The following is an 18,832-nucleotide window of genomic DNA, read 5'->3' as shown; positions in this document are numbered from 1 at the left end:
CCACTACGAGCAGTCCCTCAATGAGCTTTCCTCAGGACGTGCTGTTTCTGTGTCTGTTGCTTTAAATGCTAATGAGGAGGAGAGAGCGTTAATGTTTACAGTGGATGTATCGCAATGGCTCGTAGCCCCGTTGCTGTAAGATGCCTCGAATTTGCCCATCCTCATCTGTTCACTCTGGTTTGCAGAGGTGCCCACTCAGTCATTTCAATTAGGGGAAAGGCGGATATCGCTCGCACCATAACACCAACAGCAGAACGGTTATCCAAATAACAAAGAAGTGTACAACACTCACGTTACAGCGTGTGTATTCACACACATAGTTGATGCTATCTACCTTTACTTTAGCGACAGTAACTGAGCTGTTAGTTGCAAAGCTAATGTTACAGCCACATTCTAAGGGTAGCCAGCTAGGTAACCATATACAGTAAAGCAACATACAACACTTAGGGAAGTTGTGTCGGCGCATTTCCAGAGAAAATAAAATTAAGACACTGGTTCTTCAGAGGCTCAGGTGAAGGAACTGTAAAAATACTTGTTTTACATTTACATTACTTTTGTTTTCATTTGTTCATCCAAACACTGAGCAACTGTTATGCTTTGTTTGTTTGCAAGCCATGATGTCTCTCGAGGAAAAATCGATACGGCACTCGCACGGACGTAGCCCAGTTTCTCATGGGTGGGCCAGATTCTCTGGGCGGGCAAAGCAGAGAAAGGGCAGGTAACCCCTTATTGTGGGATTTTCAAAACCGAGCGTTTGAGCTCTCATTTTCTCATAGGCGGAGAAGAATACCCAGGGCTTGGTATACACCTATCGAAATTTCTAGCCAATGGGGGACCAAAGGCAGTCAGGGGAACTCATATTATGTTAATTAAATAACCTCCTAAAGTGAAGTTTTCATGTCATGGGACCTTTAATGTTGAAAAATTTGTGCCCAGTTTATGCCCATTGAAAATGAATGCATTTTAGTACAATGCAAATACATTAAAGAACTATATATATGTGTACATTTGGGTCCTGTAAACCTTAAGGGTGTTGTCGGAGTGTGTTCGCCCTCGGGTGTGGGTTAGAACACGAAAGGATCCAGAAATGATCAGGCTGTTATTGATGGTTTAATGAATACTTAGTATATGGTGTGGTCTACAATAAATAAGAGAAATACAATTACTGATGAATATCATACACTAAGGAATAATACACAAATCATATAGTTAAGGAAACCAATTAAACATCAAAGCCTGCTGCCCTCAGAGCCCTGAGTCTAAAGTGTCATCTCACGCACCTCAATCAACAATGCAGCATAAAATAAATAGCTTCTGAACCACTGCGTCCGTTATACAGTTTAACACTGGCGCTCGGTACCTTCCGGCCAAAGTAAATTCCTTGTCTGTGCAAACTTTCATGGCGAATAAAAACCCATTCTGATTCTGAACAGGAGATTCCTTGAGTTACTGGATCTGGGTCTGAAATATTGGGCGATACATATACCATAGTCTTCGAGTTTAAGATGTTTTCCACTTCTATAAGGACAGTCTTCAGCACTTCCTCCGTCACAGGCTGGCCCACCACAGTGGTGTAGAGTGTGACCTTGACGGAGCGGACCTGTCTTTCCCAGGCTCCATTAGAAAGGAATCAGCATCCATATTGGTCAAGAGATCCAAGTGAACACATCTAGTGGTGAGACACTTGAATATGATCTCCCATCTCTTCTCTGTCCACCTCCCCACTTTAATGGGAAAGGGTCCAAAGCAGTCCATGCCTGTCGAATGAAAGGCTGGCTTGTTGAGTCGTAGGCGCGCTGTTGGGAAGTTAGCCATCGTGGGGATAAAAGCACTTTGGATAAAAGCATCTGCTAAATGAATAAATGTGGGGACAGCCGGTTTGGCCTTCCACCTCCTGCAGTCTGTGCAGGAAGTGAGGAATGGCTTCCCTTCCTCGCAGGATCGCAGAATGTGCGTCGAATTTCAGCGAACACCCTCTCAGGGCCAGGATGGCACAGACTGTTGTCTCGGTCTTGTATCACCCTAACCCTAACACCCTCTCAGGGCCAGGATGGCACAGACGGTTGTCTCGGTCTTGAATCAGGAGTTTAGTAGATAGATGACTAGGGTCTAGAACAATGGGGTGCGATGTCCACGGTTCCAAACCCTCTGCTCGAGTCAACCTTCAACTCTAATAAGCTCCCTGTTCTCGTCTAACTCAGGTGCTAGAGTAACTAGGCGGCTGCTGACAGGAACGGGTTTACCTGACTTCAGGAGTCGTAGCTCGTCTGGGAAGCTGTCTTGCTGAACCCTCCGATAGAAACAGTTCTCAGCTTCCGGGTAATCCTCTGCGGTGTGGTCACGGCTATGGTTTGCCGCCCCCTGTTGCTCCTGCATCGTCACTTACACTAGTTCCTTCCACGTCTTCACTGAACCGCCTTTGCTGTTTGGGACCTAGACACTGCAGAGGCGACACCGTAGGAGGTGGGCTTCCGGAAGTCAGATGCATCTTCTCAGATTTGGTAGTAGGATTCCCTGGCCACTCAGCAGGACCTCGCCAGAGGCTCCATTTGTAAGCCTTAGCGAGCTCTCTCAAGGTCTTGCCACTTGTAATATCTTCTGCTGGATTCCTCGCCGAATCCACATAGCGCCATACTAGAGCATCCATGAGCTCTTGAATTTCTGCAACTCTTGTGCCAACGAAGATTTTAAACCTGCACGAATCTGACTGTAGCCACGTCAGAACAGTGGTGGAGTCAGTCCACAAAACGGTTTAGTCAATCTTCAGGGTAAGCTCCTTCTCTAGTACCTGCGCCAGCTGGGCTCCAGTAAGTGCTGGACAGAGCTCTAACCTGGGCATAGAGTGCGTGCGCTTCGGGGCTACTCTGGACCTGCCCATAAGAAAGGACTGGTGTTTCTCCCCTCTAGTTCCTTCTGTCCAGAGATATGCAACTGTAACAATGTAAAAAAAAGTGCCTTTTATGAACTCCCCCAAATCTCTGTATATATACTTTTTTTTGTTGGTTCCACTACTGGGTTCAGTGTTGTTGCTAATGGGGCGATAATTGGTGTGACACAACTCAAGACTTCCTCTTACCCGGAAGTCTGTGAAAGGGGTAAGATGGGTTCTTTAATTCTCCGTTAATGAGATTAATTGGTGTTGTGTTTTTTTCAAAATTTTCCATCACGTGTATTTTTTTTGTGATATAAGACTATCATCTCTGCTATTTGCATCCTGTTGAATATGCAAATCAACGGTGTTAAATACGTGTGAGTTATAAACGTTTGTATAGCCATTAAGTGGGTGCTAACTGGCTAATTCATTGTTGTAGATACCAGCATTGCTACCCTTGTGTGTAATCGCCCATTACTGCTGTGTTGCAGGTATGTTGAGCCTGAGTGTGGTGGGAATACTTATAATCTGTCATGTACTATGTTTATGTCTGGTTGCATTCTTATCATTAACATATAGCGAGAGCGTATAGCGTCATACTGAAGAGAACTTCGAGAGCGCCGCATTGACTGCGAGTGATCAAGGCTGTAGTACATTATTGAGTTTAGCTAAAAGTTAGTCTCTTGGGCAGAGCAGAAGGGTCAGCAGTTAGATAACCAGTTCAAACTGGTCAAGGAGTAGCTAGCCAGTGAGTCATTTTCGGTTTCAGGGTACTCAGGGTATTCTTTTGTTTGACAGTAATTGTATCTGCGCCTTGCATATTTAAGGCGTCTGGCAATCTAGAGGCAGCCTCGTCTGCCAGCCTCGACGCACGAAGACTCAGTCGAACAAAGACAAAGGACTCTACCTGCGGGAATCCACCGAGGAAGGCCGACGAGGCGGATCACCTCTTCTGACAAGTATCAACCTATTTATATTCATAATTAGATTATATTCTACCTAGAATTTATTAATAGCTAGCATGTGTTTCCTTAGCATTCCTGTTCATTACACTACCCGTAGACGTAGATATGTCACAAAGTATATTCGGTCAACTTCTAACCTTCACTACCTATCCAGATCTTTCCCCACCTGCCCTCTCTCTTTCTTTAGGGCTCTGGAACTGCCAGTCTGCTGTGAACAAGGCAGACTTCATCCTGGCGTTTGCATCCCATGCTTCTCTTCATGCCCTTGCACTGACAGAGACATGGATCCGCCCAGAGAACACTGCAACTCCAGCTGCTCTCTCCGTCAACCACTCCTTCACTCACTCACCCCGCTCAACCGGGCGGGGTGGTCGGACAGGTTTGCTTCTTTCCCCACATATTAAATACACATCCACACCACTCCCTGTTACTGCCAAATCATTTGAACACCATTATGTGATGCTAACTGATCCTATCAAAGCATGCTTAATTGTTCTTTATCGCCCACCAGGACCGCTAGCCGACTTTGTGGAGGAGCTGGACATGCTCCTCAGTGTCCTCCCGGATGATGGAACCCCCCTGATAGTCCTTGGGGACTTCAAAATCCACCTCCAAGGAACACAGGCTGTCGACTTCTTGTCTCTCCTATCCTCCTTCGACCTGACGCTGCTGAGCACACCCGCGACCCACAACACGTAACTGTATCACTGACTTAACCTTTGTAACCTCCTTCTTTGAGAAAAAAGTCGCCGACATCAGCAGGCGGTTCCCTAAACCCACCTTTCCTACCCTCTCACCCTCCATGACTGACCCAACTAAATGTCTAAACTCTTTCTCTCCCTTGTCCGAGGCAGAGCTCTCTGACCTCATTCTCTCTCATCGCCCCACCTCCTGTCCCCTTGATCCTGTCCCCTCCCCTCTCTTTCAAACCATCTCCCCCTCTATCATAACTTTTCTGCTCCATGTTCTAAACTCCTCTCTTACCTCTGGCACCTTCCCCTCAGCCTTCAAACAGGCCAGAGTTACCCCTCTACTCAAAAAACCCTCCCTTAACCCTGCCGTCCTCCAGAACTACAGACCGGTATCACTGTTACCCTTCTTCTCTAAAACAATTGAACGTGCTGTATCTAACCAACTGTCTAACTTTCTTTCTCAGAACAACCTGCTTGACCCCAACCAATCGGGCTTCAAGACCGGCCACTCCACAGAGACTGCCCTCCTTTCAGTCACCACTGCCCTCCAGTCTGCCAGAGCGGCTTCGAGGTCATCCGTCATCATTCTGCTGGACCTTTCTGCGGCGTTTGATACGGTTAACCACCAGATCCTGCTCTCCAGACTCCCTGAGATGGGGATCACTGGCACTGCACTCCAGTGGATCTCATCCTAACTGTCGGGAAGATCATACCAGGTCTCCTGGGGAGGCAAAGTGTCAGACCCTCGCCAGCTCTCCACTGGTGTCCCACAGGGCTTCGTCCTTGGACCCCTCCTCTTCTCTCTGTACACCACCTCACTTGGACCAATCATCACCTCCCATGGCTTCTCCTACCACTGCTACGCTGACGACACGCAGCTGTACCTGTCGTTCCCCCCGACCGATCCGGGGATCTCAGCTAGGATTGAGGCCTGCCTCGCAGACATCTCCGCCTGGATGACCGAGCACCACCTCCAGCTGAACCTTGCCAAAACGGAACTTCTCATCATCCCGGCCAAACCCTCCATCTCCCACGACCTCTCAATCACCCTGGGATCTGCGACGGTGACCCCCTCATCCTCTGCCAGGAACCTTGGGGTTACCATGGATGACGAGCTCTCCCTCACGGCCCACATTGCTGCGGTCTCCCGGTCGTGTAGATTCACCCTCTACAACATCCGGAAGATCAGGAGATACCTGTCTGAGCACTCCACCCAGCTGCTTGTCCAAGCAATGGTCCTCTCCAAGTTGGACTACTTCAACTCGCTGCTCGCCGGTCTCCCAGCATGCGCAACCCACCCTCTTCAGAGGATTCAGAACGCAGCGGCCCGCCTGGTCTACAATCTACCCAGACGCTCCCACGTTACCCCGCTCCTCATCTCCCTCCACTGGCTACCCACAACGGCCCGCATCAGATTCAAGACCCTGGTACTGACCTTCCGAGCAGTGAATGGGACTGCACCCGACTACATCAAGTCTCTCCTGCAGCCTTACACCCCCACCCGCCACCTACGGTCCTCTTCAGACAACCGCCTGGTGGTCCCACCGCTCAAGACCGCCCGGTCCCAACACAAGCTCTTCTCCTGCCTGGCCCCCCAGTGGTGGAATCACCTCCCCACCTCCATCAGAGACACAGACTGTCTCTCCACCTTCAAGAGAAGGCTCAAGACGCACTTGTTCCGGGAGTACAACGGTACTTAGGAATGGTTTGCTAAACTCAATGCTTGTTTCCTCAAGGATCACAGTGACTCTTGCTTAGAGACTTGTTGCTCTTGTTGGTAGGTGGTAGCTGATTTAAACTGTTGTATTATATTTAATACTATTTTTATTGCTTTCCTACAGGTGCACTTAGAGATTCATGTTGTGTATTGTAATTTGCTTAACTACATGCTCTTATGGTTTCTTCCCTTTAGCACTTATTTTTGGTTGTTCACAGTGTGTACTTTGTTTTTGGCTACCTGCAATGCTTTTGGCTACCTGCAATGCTTTGGGGCTATCTTGTTGTTATTATCAGTGACCTATGCACTTTGTAAAGCTCTCTCTTGGAAGTCGCTTTGGATAAAGGCGTCTGCTAAATGAATAAATGTAAATGTAGTACACTATACAATCACAATGTTTGACTACTAGTGTTGTAGACGGTAGGCTATAATGTATGTAACGGTGGTTAGCCCATGGTAGCCTACGTACATTTAATTTGTTAGCTCTCTTACCTGGAAGTCTGTGAAAGGGATACCAGCATTGCTACCCTTGTGTGTAATCGCCCATTACTGCTGTGTTGCAGGTGCAATAAAGTGATGACAGATTAATGTCCACGACTCCACTGCATGTACTTTTGACCATCCAGAGACATGTTATTTATAATTATTGTAGCGGGCTGGTTAGAGTCCGTTACACAACCGACCCGTAGGCTTTCTTGGATGCATCGCAGAACACGTGGATCTATCTTGTGACGTCTGCCTGATCCACCTCTTCTGGCTCATAGCATCTGGGTAAACGTACTTGTGGCAAGACCTGCAGCTCTTCTGTCCCAGTCTTTCCAGGCTTGTAACAGGTCTTGGGGGTCATCCCAGTCTCTTTTCTTGTCCCAGAGATGTTGAACCAGTACCTCGGCCCTGGTCGTATAGGGTAAAATGAACCCGAAGGGGTCGTATTGACTTACAAGAACCTTATATACATTCCTCACGGTTGGTAAGCCATAGTTCACAGGTTGATGCTTATATCAGATTCAAGACCCTGGTACTGACCTTTCGAGCAGTGAACGGGACTGCACCCGACTACATCAAGTCTTTCCTGCAGCCTTACACCCCCACCTGCCACCTACGATCTTCTTCATACAACCGCCTGGTGGTCCCACCACTCAAGAGCGCCCGGTCCCAACACAAGCTCTTCTCCCGTCTGGCCGCCCAGTGGTGGAATCAACTCCCCCCCGTCCATCAGAGACACTGTCTGTCTCCCCACATTCAAGAAAAGGCTCAAGACGCAGTGTTCCGGGAGTACAAAGGTACCTAGGAATGGTTTGCTGGACCCAATGCTAGTTTCCTCAAGGATCACAATGACTCTAGCTTAGAGACTTGTTGGTTACTTGTAACTGATTAAAATTGTTGTACTTGCTGTGAGATTTTTTTACTGTTGCTTGCTTTTCTACAGGTACACTTACACTTATAGCATTTCATGTTGTTTAATTGTAACTTGTTTAACTACATGCTCTTATGGTTCTTCCCTTTGGCACTTATTTTGTTTGTTCACAATATGTGCTTCATGTTTTGGCTACCCGCAATGTTTTGGGGGTTTTCTTGATGTTATTATCAGTGACCTATGCACTTTGTAAATCTCTCTCTTGGAAGTAGCTTTGGATAAAAGCATCTGCTAAATGAATAAATGTAAATACCCCAATGTATACGTTTGGAAGTGTCAACTGAGCCCAAGAGTGCATTCAGGGGCATCTGCCTTACCTTCAGCTAGTCAGAGCTCTGTACTTTCCGACTTCGCCTCCTTTGGTAGGTGGTTAACAACACTCTGCACATTGCTAGCCCACTGCCGCAACTCGAACCCCCCCAGACGACAGGAGTTCCCTCAGCCTATCCACCAGCTGTCTTGCTACACCAGGGTTCGGCAAGCTGTGTAAGCAGTCGACATAGAAGTACCGTTCTATGGAGAATCGCACATCTTCCCCAGGGATGCTGTGCTCCGATACGTGCTTCTGGACCACAAAGGTTGTGCAGCATGGGGTGCAGGTAGTACTGAAGGGAAGTACCTGCCATTCGAAGATATCAGGGGGGTCCTCTCTCCTCATGTCATGCCACACAAACCTCAGGAGGGCTCTATCATCAGGAAGCAGGCAGACCTTATGAAACATTGCTTTGATGTCTCCACTGACCGCAACAGCATACTCCCTGAACTTCAGCAATAATCCCAAAAGAGATGCACCCAAGGTAGGCCCTGCCCCAGCAGTAGTGACTCATTCAGATTGAGACCCTGGTTCTGGTGGGAACAGTTAAACACGAGGCGGTTCTTGCCATTATGACTCACCATATGACGGGGTATATACCATGACTCGTTATCTTGTGCAAGGATGTCAGGGCTGAGTTGAGTGACTGCCCCGGTCTGAACCAGCTTCTGGATCTCTGAACTGTAGATTGTGGCCCGCACCAGGTCTTTAGCTAGTCGCTTCTCTGTGCTTCTCAAGCTAGGAAGGACTGCCTCTTTCCAGGCCTGGAAGTGAGTCATGCTCTTCTTACAAAGTAGTGGGGTATCATATCTTAACACTCCATCCACCTCCACTTGTATCGTCTTCGCCTCTAGTAGATCAACAGCTTCTTGGTCCTGCCTCAAACGAGCAACTAATCTTTCATTTTGGAAGGGTAGGGTATCTATCTGCCAGAGTTTCTCGACGTATCAGAAGAGCTCTGACTCTGGGGGGGTAATGGACGTCAGCAGACATTGCTGTGGGCGAAGATGCTGCTCAACCAACCTCGCTGGCCCCTGGAGAGTCCATCCTAGCCTGGTCAGGATGGCTGCTGGCCCACCAGGTGGACCAAACCGTAGTGGTTCGATGGGAGTGATCAAGTGAGGATTATTGGCTCCAATGAGGATCAAGGGCTGGGCATTCTCGAACGACTGTAGCGGTAGAGCATCCCGGTGCTTGTACTTCTTTTGAAGGCTAGTTACAGGATAGGAGTGTTCGGCTAACCCCAGGAGTGTAGCTGTAAAAGCATCTTTTATGAGAAAACTAGTCTTGGGCTGTGAGACTGGGGAAATGCGGAATGTCACTGCTGCACCCCGGAGAATCTGAATATCTTGCCTTATTGTTCTCAAGCCGAGATCCTCAAGGGTACCTTGTAATCCAAGTTTCCGCGCCGTCTCTGGGAGGAGCATCGTATGTTCTGAGCCGTCGTCCAGTATAGCGTACGTGTCAAGGGTACGTCTTCCGTGTTGGAGGGGCTCTCTGATGACTTTGAGCAGGACACGGCTGGGGTCTGCTGGCCTCTCTAGATAGAGCACCTCAGCTGATGTACTGACCAGATAACTCTCTTCCTAGTGCGCCTCCTTCGGGGCTCTGAAGTTGACGTCATGAAGAACTAATAGGTGTTTCCCTTTACAGATGGTACAGGGCTTCTTCAGCGTACATTGGGCTGCCTGATGGGATCTCCCACAACGCCAGCACCCTTTGTTTGTCTAAATCCACTCAGTTATTTTGTCCTTAGGCAACTGCTGAAAGGTTTTACACTGACTGAGGTAGTGGTCTAGGGTGACACAGTAAGGGCAATAAGGCTTAGCTTTACCTTTCTTCTTTCCCGCAGCTAGGGTAGCCTCGGAGGTAGTGGCGTCGCTTTCAGGCTGATCTCTGGCTCCATGCAAAACTGTGGCGGTTTGTTTCCACTAACAACCCTCTGGTTTCGGCACAGGCTGGTCCTTGTTCCTTTTGTTTAGTGACTGTCCATCAAAAGTCTTGGCACCAGGACTCGTACGGAAGCCACTCTGAGAAGTCCAAGAGGGTGTATAAAGTCCCTGGCTGGTGAAACATGCAACGTCTGAAGTCTGACCTCATCTCTGGTGGGAGCTTGTTGAGCAGACATGTGACATGTGACCGACACCTCAGCTCCACGTCACCCTCGGGTCCCAGGGTCCTAAGCATGCCAACCAAGGATAAGCGGCCTCTTCCAGCTTCAGGTGGTCGACCAAGATCTGATACTTTAATAGCTCTGTCCCATCTTCTGGCAAGAGGTTCTCCGGTGCAATCTTCAGACAGTTTGTAGGGATCTACTTGATGGAATGGCCGTGGCCAGGGCTTGGCCCTTTACCACTTGGAGTTCACCCATCATTTTATTCAGGCTCTTAACTATCTGCTCTCTCCCTCTCTCTGACTCCCCTACCTCCTCCTCCTGAGGCCATGGTGGTGGGTCTGGCCAACCCCCGTCATCAGCTTTCTCCTCAGGAGGAAGGGGCATGTTGTAGCCAGGTGGTGGGATAGGCACAGGCCATGTGGGATGAGAAGAGGCTTGAAGGAGGATGAAATCACAGCGTTGGATTTCTGAAGGCTGGAAACGCTCACCATTACCCTCCTCAAATCGTCCTTCATGTCTTTCAGTCTTTCTATGTGTTTAAGAAATGATCTCTGGGATTGACGCAGTCTATTATTTTCTTGATGTATCTTTTCCAACTCTTGGTAGGTGGGTGTCTGCTCTCATTAATTGCTGTGCTAGTATACTGGCTCCTTGGTTATACTCCTCATCACATCCATCTGTCATCGAGCTGCGGGCTAGCTGGGTTTCTGACCTAAATTCGCTCCGATGATGGCTACGACTTCTTTCGTCCCGTACATCAGGCGCAGCATCCCGTCTAACCTGAGGAGCAGATGTGGAGGCACATGCTTAGGGTGGGGGATGTCATCTTGGCCAGGGATGCAGATGGAATTTTTGAACCGGGGGGGACCAAGCTGTCAGCAAATGATTCCAACTCCATTAGTTATTTTGTGTAATGTATATATATATATATATATATATATATATATATGCAATGTTTATTGCAGCTTCAGTATATATAGGCCTACTAAAGTGCAATATATAAATATATATTGAGGTAACAAAAGTGAGAACGATAAGGCAAACCCCCGACCCTGTAGGGGGGTCCGGGGACATGCTCCCCTGGAAGAAAATGTCTTACAATTTAAAGTTAAACGCATTAATCTGGTGCACTTTGAGAGCAAAATTAAGAGGCTAGATCAATGTACAATCTGTGCTCTTCTAAACAATATCATGTTATTTTAACCAGCCCCTGATTGGCTGTGAGGTTTAGGCATGATGAGTGACGATTGCCCCCCCCCCCCCATAGGTGAGGAGTTTGCATGCATGCAACATATTATTGATATATAGTATAGCAATAGTCTATATTTAATTTCAATTTCGCAAAATAAAGAAGTAGACATTCTCAATTTCAAATTGAAATATAATGTAATTCATTTGAACCAGACCACCGATATTTACCTTCATAAATTCTTCTTCACGTCCTCGGCCTCGTTAGAGCTAGTCGCCTGGCTAGAACTAGCTGTTGCTAGTGCCATATTTTCTGATTCTAAATCTCCAACTATTTGTAGTTTTTAGATGGTAAAACCGAAACCTGTCAGACCCCTTCAGATTTTTGACTTTGTTGCTTTTCATTTCAAGTCCTCACTCTATGGGAGCTCGGCTCCCTCTGGCTGGCTTTCAATTCATGAGAGCTGATCGGGACACTGCACTCTCTAGCAAAACTAAAGGCGGTGGTATTTGTTTCTACATCAACTGTGGCCGGTGTTTAGATGTGACAGTGATTCTGCAACATTGTTCTCCGGATCTGGATTTTTTTTAAATAATCTGTAAACCTTTTTACTCGTCACGAGAATTTGCGTCGCTCATTTTGGTCGGAGTTTACATGGCGCCGGGTCCACAGGTTAAAGAGGCCCAACACACGCTCGCCGACCAGATTCTGAGTGTGGAGCGAGCAAACCCGGATTCCCTTGTTATTGTACTCGGCGACTTTAACAAAGCTAATCTCAGCCTCAAACTCCCTAAATACAGACAATTCATCAAATGCCCAACCAGAGAAGAGAACACTCTGGATCACTGCTACACTACAGTCAGTAGAGCCTACCACGACGTCCTTCGGGCAGCACTGGGCCACTCTGACCATACCATGTTCCATCTGATTCTTGCATACAGGCAGAAATTAAAGCTCTATAAACCTGTTGTGAGGACATCAAAACAGTGCACCAGTGAGGCTATGGAGGATCTGCGGGGTGCTTGGACTGTACTGACTGGGATATGTTCACAACTGCTACCAATAGTCTGGATGAACTCACTGAGGCTGTGACATCACACATAAGCTTCTGTGAGGACTGCTGTATACCAACACGCACCAGGGTGAACTTCAACAACAACAAGCCCTGGTTCTCAGCAGAGCTGAGAAGGTTGAGGTCATAGAAGGAGAAAGCTTTTAGGAGTGGGGAAAGAGACAGATTCAAGGAGTCGAAGAAAAGGTTTAGCAAGGCGGTGAGAAAGGCTAAACGACTGTACTCTGAGAAACTGAAGCGTCAGTTCTCTGCTAACGACTCTGTTTCTGTCTGGAGAGGGCTCAGGCAAATCACCAACTACAAGCCCAGAGCCCCCCACTCCACCAACGACTCCCGCCTGGCCAACGACCTGAACAAGTTCTACTGCAGATTTGAAAGACAATTGGACAGTCCTGAACTACCCCTTCCCATCCAGGAGGCCTCCCCCCTCCCCCCTCTACTGTAAAGACTCTCTCCATTCAGGAGGGTGAAGTAAACAAACTGTCTCTCCTGCCACCCTCAAGCGCTGCGCTGACCAGCTGTCTCCTGTGTTTACAAACATCTCTAACACCTCCCTGGAGACATGCCATGTGCCAGCCTGTCTCAAGTCCTCCACCATCATCCCTGTGCCCAAAAAGGCCAACAGGACTTAATGACTACAGACCCGTTGCCCTGACCTCTGTGGTAATTAAGTATTTTGAGCGCCTTGTGCTGGCACACCTCAAATCCATCACAGACCCCTTCCTGGACCCACTGCAGTTTGCTTACAGAGCCAACAGGTCTGTGGACGACACCGTTAACATGGCCCTCCACTTCACCCTACAGCACCTGGACTCCCCAGCATCCTACGCCAGGATCCTGTTTAAATTTACATTTACATTTATACATTTAGCAGACGCTTTTATCCAAAGCGACTTCCAAGAGAGAGCTTTACAAAAGAGCATAGGTCACTGATCATAACAACGAGGTAGTCCCAAACATTGCAAGCAGCCAAAACATGAAGCATACATTGTGAAAAAACTAAACAAGTGCCAAAAGGGAAGACCCATAAGAGCATGCAGTCATACAAGTTTACAAATTAAAACAACATGAACCACAAAAAAGTGCAGGACTGTACCTGTGGAAGAACAATCAATAGTAAAATATTTCACAGCGAGTACAAGACTTAACTTCGTTATAACTAACCTACAAGAGCAACAAGTCACTCAATAAGAGTCATTATGATCCTGGAGGAACCTTACAACAGGTCTAGCCAAGCATTCCTAAGTGCCATTGTACTCCCTGAACAAGTGTGTCTTGAGCCTTTTCTTGAAGGTGGGGAGACAGTTGGTGTCCCTGATGGAGGTGGGGAGCTGGTTCCACCATTGGGGGGCCAGGCAGGAGAAGAGCTTGTGTTGGGACCTGGCAGTCTTGAGCGGTGGGACCACCAGGCGGTTGTCTGAGGAAGACCGTAGGTGACGGGTGGGGGTGCAAGGTTGCAGGAGAGACTCGATGTAGTCGGGTGCAGTCCCGTTCACTGCTCGGAAGGTCTTGAATCTGATACGGGCGTTGATGGGTAGGCAGTGGAGAGAGATGAGGAGCGGGGTAACATGGGAGCGTCTGGGTAGATTGTAGACCAGGCGGGCCGCTGCGTTCTGAATCCTCTGAAGAGGGCGGGTTGCACATGCTGGGAGACCAGCGAGCAGCGAGTTGCAGTAGTCCAACTTGGAGAGGACCATTGCTTGGACTAGCAGCTGGGTGGAGTGCTCAGACAGGTATCTCCTGATCTTCCGGATGTTGTAGAGGGTGAATCTACAAGACCGGGAGACTGCGGCAATGTGGGCCGTGAGGGAGAGCTCGTCATCCATGGTAACCCCAAGGTTCCTGGCAGAGGATGAAGGGGTCACCGTCGCAGATCCCAGGGTGATTGACAGATCATGGGAGAAGGAGGGTTTAGCCGGGATGATGAGAAGTTCTGTTTTGGCGAGGTTCAGCTGGAGGTGGTGATCGGTCATCCAGGCAGTGATGTCTGCGAGGCAGGCCTCAATCCTAGCTGAGATCCCCGGATCAGTCGGGGGGAACGACAAGTACAGCTGCGTGTCGTCAGCGTAGCAGTGGTAGGAGAAGCCATGGGAGGTGATGATTGGTCCAAGTGAGGTGGTGTACAGAGAGAAGAGGAGGGGGCCAAGGAGGGAGCCCTGTGGGACACCAGTGGAGAGCTGGCGAGGGCCTGACAGTTTGCCTCCCCAGGAGACCTGGTAGGATCTTCCTGACAGGTACGATGAGATCCACTGGAGTGCAGTGCCAGTGATGCCCATCTCAGAAAGTCTGGAGAGCAGGATCTGGTGGTTAACCGTGTCAAACGCTGCAGAAAGGGGACCAAGCACCGAACCCTGGGGGACGCCTTGGGACAAAGGGGCAGGGGAGGAGGTGCAGGATAGAGTGGTTAACAGTGTCAAAGGCTGCAGTGAAGTCGAGAAGGATGAGGATGTTTTAAGTGGCCGGAGTCTGAAGAGAGGAGGAGATCGTTAGTGACCTTCAGAAGGGCTGATTCAGTGCTGTGTTGTGGTCAGGGACATTCCTATGAAATAATCTTAGATTATTGTTAACGTTTCACAACATTAGAATAAGTATGTGCACGCTAAAAACGCAGTTGAGGGAAGCAGGACTTTTCAGAAGAAAATCATTCCCTAATTTACCGATGTGCGTCTGTGGAGGGAATAGTCCGCTGTGCGCCGGGTGCAAAATAGGGCCCTTTAGCTTTCAAACAGAAAGCTGTGCAGAAAGCATTCACCAGCAGCAACAGATCTGTAGCACGTGAACTTGCGGTTGATGAAAGGCGAATTTGTGAGTGGTGAAGTCAGCTACATCGCTATATTGTACATGTAATTGTCGCAATTACATTATAATAATGTATAATTGTTTTCAACCAATGTCAGAATTTACACTTATGTAATTGCATTCAGTATTATTAGGTGACTTTATTTGGTATGAATACAGTGCCTTGGAACGCTCGTGAGTAAGTCGACAAGCTAACAGCAAGCGAAGCACGCAATTTCATGCTCCGATAATAGTTGAAGGTTGTTAAAGCTGATGTTAGCAATCTATTAAACCTTTATTCCCTTGTGTACTGCATGCACAATAAGGTACAGTGTGGCAAAAAAGTATTTAGTCAGCCAACAATTGTGCAAGTTCTCCCACTTAAAAAGATGAGAGAGGCCTGTAATTTTCATCATGGGTATACATCAACTATAAGACACAAAATGAGAAAAGAAATCCAGAAAATCGCATTGTAGGACTTTTTATGAATTAATTGGTAAATTCCTCGGTAAAATAAGTATTTGGTCAATAACAAAAGTTCATCTCAATACTTTGTTATATACCCTTTGTTGGCAATGACAGAGGTCAAACGTTTTCTGTAAGTCTTAACAAGCTTTTCATACACTGTTGCTGGTATTTTGGCCCATTCCAAGTATTTGGTAACCTACAAACAAGCAAGAATTCTGGCTCTCACAGACCTGTAATTTCTTCTTTAAAAGGCTCCTCTGTCCTCCACTCATTACCTGTATTAATGGCACCTGTTTGAACTTGTTATCAGTATAAAAGACACATCCACAACCTTAAACAGTAACACTCCAAACTCCACTATGGCCAAGACCAAAGAGCTGTCAAAGGACACCAGGAACAAAATTGTAGACCTGCACCAGGCTGGGAAGACTGAATCTGCAATAGGTAAGCAGCTTGGTGTGAAGAAATCAACTGTGGGAGCAATTATTAGAAAATGGAAGACATACAAGACCACTGATAGTCTCCCTCGATCTTGTGCTCCACGCAAGATCTCATCCCGTGGGGTCAAAATGATCACAAGAACGGTGAACAAAAATCCCAGAACCACACGGGGGGACCTAGTGAATGACCTGCAGAGAGCTGGGACCAACGTAACAAAGGCTACCATCAGTAACACACTACGCCGCCAGGGACTCAAATCCTGCAGTGCCAGACGTGTCCCCCTGCTTAAGCCAGTACATGTCCAGGCCCGTCTGTAGTTTGCTAGAGAGCATTTGGATAATCCAGAAGAGGATTGGGAGAATGTCATATGGTCAGATGAAACCAAAATAGAACTTTTTGGTAAAAACTCAACTTGTCGTGTTTAGAGGAGAAAGAATGCCGAATTGCAGCCAAAGAACACAATACCTACTGTGAAGCATGGGGGTGGAAACATCATGATTTGGGGCTGTTTTTCTGCAAGGGGACCAGGACGACTGATCCGTGTGAAGGAAAGAATGAATGGGGCCATGTATCGTGAGATTTTGAGTGAAAACCTCCTTCCATCAGCGAGGGCATTGAAGATGAAACGTGGCTGGGTCTTTCAGCATGACAGTGATCCCAAATACACCGCCCGGGCAACCAAGGAGTGGCTTCGTAAGAAGCATTTCAAGTTCCTGGAAGTGGCCCAGCCAGTCTCCAGATCTCAACCCCATAGAAAATCTGTGGAGGGAGTTGAAAGTCCGTGTTGCACAGCGACAGCCCCAAAACATCGCTGCTCTAGAGAAGATCTGCATGGAGGAATGGGCCAAAATACCAGCAACAGTGTATGAAAAGCTTGTTAAGACTTACAGAAAACGTTTGACCTCTGTCATTGCCAACAAAGGGTATATAGCAAAGTATTGAGATGAACTTTTATTATTGACCAAATACTTATTTTACCGAGGAATTTACCAATTAATTCATACAAAATTATATAATGTGATTTTCTGGATTTTTTTTCTCATTTTGTCTCTCATAGTTGAGGTATACCTATGATGAAAATTACAGACCTCTCTCATCTTTTTAAGTGGGAGAACTTGCACAATTGTTGGCTGACTAAATACTTTTTTGCCCCACTGTATTTTGTTTTGTGTCTGTATTTTACTTTGGTGAACGTTATTTACATGCTGCGAATGTCATTAGATGTTCATATTAAGCTAATGTCAGGCCCGTAAAGAATACCCCTGCAGCCCCCGCACTGCGGGCGGGGGGGCCTCGTGGGAGGTCTTCCATTTATTTTATTTTTTTTATCCAATTTAATTACATGGGATGCACACTATGGTCTTATTGTCTTGTCTGTGTTTCCAGAGGTGATATGAAAATGAAGAAAAGTATATTTAATTGTGCTTTCTTTGTTAGCTAGGTAAGTGACGTGACGAAGCAGGTCAGGTGGTCACACAGACCGGCGAGCCCGCTGCAAATAGGTAGCTAACTGTAGGAAAAATGAAACGCACATTTGAAAGCAGTGCCCAAAAGCGGCATTCCAAAAAAAAAAAATCTGAATTAAATGCCAAACTTACAAAACTTAGCCTACTAGTCTTTTACGACCAGCCGGTGAAGGAGGGTGCACAGAAGAGACAGGTTACTGTTTGCTATAGCTAACAATGCATTACTGTACCACGCAGTTTAAGGGGGCCCATTATTGTCCACTCTAAATCTCCAACGTTCGGGGCCCCATTATCGTCCACAACCGTTTCTTCCGTTAATTTCTTAAAGAAGATATGCAGCAGCAACAAAAGAAAGTAACTTATCGATATGTACACATCTTATATTGCTGCACACCAAATTACATCTTCTTACTTTGGGATTTGAGTATCTAAATACAATCTCAAACCGTATGTAGCATCTGCCTTGCGCAGCGTCAAACTGACATTTCTCCATTGAAAGTGGTTGGGTGGATGATAATGGGACCCCCTGGCTAACTGCTAAGATCAGGAAAATAGCTAGCTAACGTTATACTTTGACAGCTGTACTGCTCTGTCTGTGTTGTGCTTCCTAGCGTTAACAGCAAGCCTCCTTTCCAAGAGCCAGGAAAATTAGCCTTCTTGCTCCTTTATTGACTTCTTATCAAACTGACAACATTGAAATGGAGTGAAACTACAAAAAAGAGAAAGTAGAAAAAGTGCTTAATTAGCCTATAAAATATATTACATAACTGACATTATTAGCAAACATGCTAACGTATGCGACATAGTAGTATCGTGCAGTTGCAGCGATTGCGTTTGACTATTTACAGTAAACATACAAAAAACATAATCAAAGTTACAATAACTCATTGTATTTCAGTTATATACATATTATGATCGTGTAAAACGTACAGTCATTGCTTTCTACAAGTTTCACACGACAGTTCGAAAATACATTAAACTTCACAGCTATTTGACAGTTGCTATGTGAACGATGCCTGGTTTGTGTACGTTCCAAACTTCCTTTGTTTTGCCGATCTCTATGGGCGTCAAAGTAGAAGTCCCATTCACCGTTTACACTTAAATCATATTCTGTGAAAGAGGATAAGGGAGAGCCAGGCGTGCGCCAAACGTTTTTTTCTGATTGAATAAATTTCCCTAACAAGACAAGCTTGAGTTTTGATATCGTGCATTTATTATAAGGCTCTCAGAATGTTCCAAAAAGTTCAGTTGATCGCGTCTGGGTCCTGTTCGGCCCGTCGGTATTTGTATTACATTATCCCTTACATATGTGGGGGGAGGGGGGCC

Source organism: Hypomesus transpacificus, unplaced genomic scaffold (assembly GCF_021917145.1).
Source record: "Hypomesus transpacificus isolate Combined female unplaced genomic scaffold, fHypTra1 scaffold_62, whole genome shotgun sequence".
Lineage (NCBI taxonomy): Eukaryota > Metazoa > Chordata > Actinopteri > Osmeriformes > Osmeridae > Hypomesus > Hypomesus transpacificus.
This window is presented reverse-complemented; position numbering follows the sequence as displayed.